This window comes from Ursus americanus, chromosome 4, assembly GCF_024610735.1.
Source record: "Ursus americanus isolate L20-20 chromosome 4, mUrsAme1.1.p, whole genome shotgun sequence".
In the NCBI taxonomy this organism is placed as follows: Eukaryota; Metazoa; Chordata; class Mammalia; order Carnivora; family Ursidae; genus Ursus; species Ursus americanus.
In genome coordinates, this window is record NC_142130.1 from 76,630,128 (window position 1) to 76,635,255 (window position 5,128).

The window sequence follows — 5,128 nt, forward strand, 5'->3', positions numbered from 1 at the left end:
TTAAATCATGAGAAATTTTAATTTAAAAAGTATTCATGGATCACAGAAACTAAAGAACTTAATCTTCTTTTAAGACTTCCTTACATTCAGTTGCTGATTCACCTTCATATTATTTTTTACAAATAAATACTTCTTAGAATTATACATTACAATTTTCCCTTGAAAATCATTTGCTAATTATCAGACTTTGATTTATTGCAAAGAGGATGCCTGTGAGTTAGCATTCCCTGATTGAGGAGACATAGGACTAATCTTAAATATTGCTGAAGGTAGTGATATAATTCCCAGACTCCTTTAAGATAAGCAGATGTGTTTGTGAAAAAGAATAATTTATCTCTCCACTTAAGTGATTGAGAACGGGATTGCTAGAATTGGTCTAGTATATTGGCTTTTGTAGCATATTTAAGTGCTGGAAGAGTTCCACTGCTATGCCACCTTTTCTTTCTGGGAAGGAAAATCATTGTATTTTAAAGCTCAAGTGACTTTCAGCCTATGAACAGGGTTACTTGAATTTTTAAAAGTAAGGGCTTAATCAAGAGGTAAATTCCGTTCTTGAGCAAGGAAACCAAATTCAGTATTAGGCAGCAGGCATCTGTGAAACAAAATTTACTTTTATGTAATTTTACAAATGTGCGATGCAGACAAAAATTAAATTAGTTTGCCCGAACTTGCATTCTACCTTCTGCCACTATCTCGGTCCTATGAAGGCATATCCTCTGCCACTAACTGGGTCCTATGTTGGGTTGACAACTGATCTCTGGACCCTTTTGTACAGTTCTCCTATCAAGAATCCTCCATGCAGAACCCTCTCCCCCCCACCCCGCCCCTGCTGCTTTCCCTTCACTACCACCCACTCTTCAAAGTGCATGCGTGTGATGTGCCAGCCTGTTATCTAAGCAGGCAGGAAGCCCTAGTTCTCTTGGCAGGCGGTACTTGAGTGAGGAGGTGTGTGTGTCCTTTTCTTTGATAGTTAGCTGTTGTTCAACCAAGATTTTTGGTGGGTGTGTTTTTCATTTCAAACTAAAATCATCATTTTACAAGTATATCCAATTTCCTCTGATATTAAAACATGTGAGGGGGGAAAATGGGTCAATATGAAATAGTAAGCAATCAAGAATGGGAAATGGGAATTTAATCATGAAATATTTGTCGTCTTTGCTTTCTTGGCTCTGCTGCTAACTGCAGTCACAGGGATTGCACATGTCTTTGGTATTATGCTGAATAAATACCACTAGGTTATCCGCATATGATCTTGAAACAGTGTTGGTGTTAGATTATACGTTGTTAGCACTTTGACTCAAGAGGTACTTGATATCTCAGTCAACGATCGCTTCGCTGAGCACTATTCTTTTCACCCTCTCATCATGTTGTAAACTGTTTTCTAGCTCAGGCAGGCAATAATTGATCTCAATAATGTGGCTATATACTTAACCACTGAGCACCAACCAGATGTGACGGTCTATTTCCAGTAAAACACTTGAATACTGCCCATGGAGAAGTGAGTCTAATGTCAGTTCCACCCTTGTGTAACAAGTGCTCTTTGGTGAGCTGTACTCTTCTAATGAGATTATTTGTAAGCATAATGGGGAATATGGAAATGTGCCAATTGAAGAGTCAATGGGAGAGGAATAATAGGGATAATGGGTGACAGGGAGAGAGAAACAGGTAGACCGAGGAAATCAGGCACATTGAGAACTCTGTAAAATCAAGTGAGTGAATTATAGCTGTAAGAGGATGTCTGATGGTAATTTTTGATGTGTTTTATACTCAAGAGTGTGAAAGTCACTTTATGCATTCTATTTTTGATAATTAAAAGTAATTTATAGGTTTGCCACCTTTCCTCTTTCAAATGGCAAGCCTCCAGATCCTTGCTGTACCATCACGCTGTAGAGTTAAGTGGCAGGTGAAGAAGTTCTCAATAAGCCTGCTAAAATTCCGAAGTTACTGCCATAAAATAAATGTTTTCTAAAATGACTCTGTTATATTTTTTCTTAATTAACATACTTCTTTTTAGCAGAGATACTAAAGTTTATATCTTACTGTATATTTATGTATTTTCTTTATGAAAATACAAGGCAGAGTCTAAGAGAACCGGAGAATGAATACCTGAAATAATTTTACAGTATTTATATTTGTCTTTCTATCTCCTGGGTATTTATGCTTATAAATTATTGAGAAACATTTGCTGGATCATTTCCTCAGCACTTTTGTCTCTTCCAGATAGTTTTCCTTTAATTGTTGCTTGTCAAACTATGATCCCCTTCCCTGTCTACAAGTCCAAATGATGGTGTGTTTTAAGCTGTTGCTAATTAGTATAGTTTCAAATTTTGAACAGTGGATGGAGGAAGAGATTAAATTAATAACAAACAAATACCAGGGATAAAACCGTTGGTTGACACCTGTCAAGAAAAAATGGAAACCATGTCTAGGATAGAGAAACAATGCCCACATGAAGGGAGATTTTGTTGGTTTTGTTTGTTTTAAAACTTCTCAGAATATTTGATTAGTTTCGATAGCATCGGATGTTAAAAGTTATACTCCTGTTTCTGATATTACATTAGAACTCTAAATGAATGGCTTAATCTTCCTGAACTTAAGTTTCCTTTTTTTTAAAAAAATAAAGATTATACTCATTTTATAAATTTGTGGCTCACACCTAAAATGAAGGACTGTCTGCTGCCTTCTCTCTGACCCATCATGCAATGACCCACAGGAAATTCCCCACAATAACTAGCTGACAAATGTCATTATCATTACCTGTGCCCTGTGCTCTCACTGAGTTTGAGGCTCAGCTTATAACAACACCTTGCCATCAACACGTAAAATAGGACATTATGAAAGGATCAGTCAACATGGACAGACGCGCGCGCATGGACACAGACGTCTACATGTCTTTATTAAGTAAATTGTGTTTGACTTGAGAGAATACCTAACATCTTATTAAAGGCTAGAGTGTCATGACAAAAATAGGGTAATAGTCAGTGGGGCGAATCTTACTGTAGACTTCACAAGAATAATCTTGAGGTTGGGTGAGTCCCCATATGTTAATTGACTCTTGTGTTTTACTTCCTAGGGCAGTATACTTTTGTTGTCGCTGTTTTTAATCAAGTATAAAGGCAAAGCTCCTCAATGGTAGTTACAGTTTTAATAGGAAAGCCAATTGCATAAAATAAGACTTTAGTTTCTTATGTTAGTAGTTCCAAATTGATGCTGTAGACAACTGGAGAAACTGCATTAATATTTAGGGAATTTTCAGAACTATGGCCCTTTAAAATACCCCTATAGGGGCGCCTGGGTGGCTCAGTCATTAAGCATCTGCCTTTGGCTCAGGTCATGATCCCAGGATCCTGGGATTCAGTCCTGCTTGGGGCTCTCTGCTCAGTAGAGAGTCTGCCTCTCCCTCTCCCTCCCCCCCCCACCCTGTTCCCTGCTCTTGCTCTCTCTCAAATAAATAAAATATCCCTATATTATGTTTGAAATGCTTTTCTCTGTTTAGTTGCTTTTGAATAATCCCATTAAATGTATGCTGTAATTTCATTAGAAATCATGATAATAATCTGTCTATATCACCTTAAATAAAGTTAATTTGTCCTATTTGCTGCTAATTTGGAATCAAAGTTGGACTATTTTTTCTTATCTTGTTTTTCAGTATGCAACAATCTAAAAGAATGTGTGTCACCTATATGCGTTCATTTTTTTCAAGATAAACTCAAATAGCCCATCAGTGTTTTAGCATAACAATTTAAGTTTTTTTAACTAATAAAATTGGACAGAACACATGACATCCTTATGCATAAAATATTTCCCATATTTTAAAGGTTAATCTGACATGTTTTGCCACAAATTCAGTGTTTCAAACCCAAAAAATATTTTATAGATAAAAATACAAACTTTTACCTTTTGAAATAATACAAAATACTACTGAGAATGGAATGCGATGATAGTATCATTTTTCTATCTATTCATGTAACATTTAATCTTTAAACGTACTTGAATCTGCACATAATAGCTTTAATTTAAAGGGATAAAGCATATTATTAAGTCTGGCAGACTGATTTATCATAAGTATTTATGACAAGTACTTCACATCATTTCATTCTTTCACCTGTCCAAGATCAACATTTTCCATAAGTTCATTAGACTTCCTTCCATATTATTTTTTTGAACAGACACCGTCAGCTTAAATCCCAAAGAAACAAAAGAATGTATTGTCATGAAAGGGAGAGGGAGTGTTCCCTTTGGCAGCACTTAACCTAAAATTCTGAACAATACAGAGAAGATAAGCATAGTCCTTGCACAAGGATGTCACCGCATTCATGAATTGTTCCATATTAAAAAAAAATATATTTGAACTACATCAGCTAAATTTTAAAAACCCTTTTGATCAAACAACACCTCAACTTTTGTAAATTTATCATTCTTGCTTAAATTTACATAAAAATATGAGGTCTTAATACTGAAAATGTTTTTGCATATAAAAAATGCCCTTTAAAACTTTCTAAATTACATTAGAATCCTTAGATATTTTCCAAGGAATATAAAGATCAAAGCACCTGTGTCTTTTTTCCATTGACATATTGACTCAAATTACTATCAACTTTACTGATCAAGTGAATCATTTTACAAAATTCCACATAAAGTTCATTATCTGAATTGTGGGAGAAAATAAAATTTTATCGAGGAGCAAGAATTGGCACATTTTCCATGACTGGATATGATAACAAATGAGACCATCAGACTCATTTGTCATGAAATGTCATCATCCACCTTCATATTCCTATTTATTCCCCTTACCATTGCGTCCTGGCAAACGCAGGAAGACAGTCCCCACATATGGAAAATCCTACTGTAGGTGGGCTATGGCTTCTTTATAATTGCACACAATCATTTCATCAAATAAAAATAAGTATTATTTTTTAAGTATAATTAAAATGTCATATCTGAAATGCTTCTGTTTTTGTTCTTTTCACTCATTCATTCAGATTAATTTATTCGGAAATGTTATTTTCCTTAGCACTCTGATAGATGCTTGGCATATAATCAGGAAAACAAAGCAAAATAGCCATTTATATGGAACATTTGGTTGCCCAGTGTCCCCATGTATGCTCACTCTATCATGTTAGAAGTA

The 5,128-nt window shown here is 35.2% G+C and overlaps 1 non-coding gene across 1 annotated transcript; it reads left to right on the forward strand.

Moving 5' to 3' along the window:
- Window positions 1–4,229: 4,229 nt before the first annotated feature.
- Window positions 4,230–4,336, forward strand: LOC123784461 (U6 spliceosomal RNA). Its single transcript, XR_006777454.1, has one exon. It is a non-coding gene; the product is annotated as a U6 spliceosomal RNA (small nuclear RNA).
- Window positions 4,337–5,128: the final 792 nt, after the last annotated feature.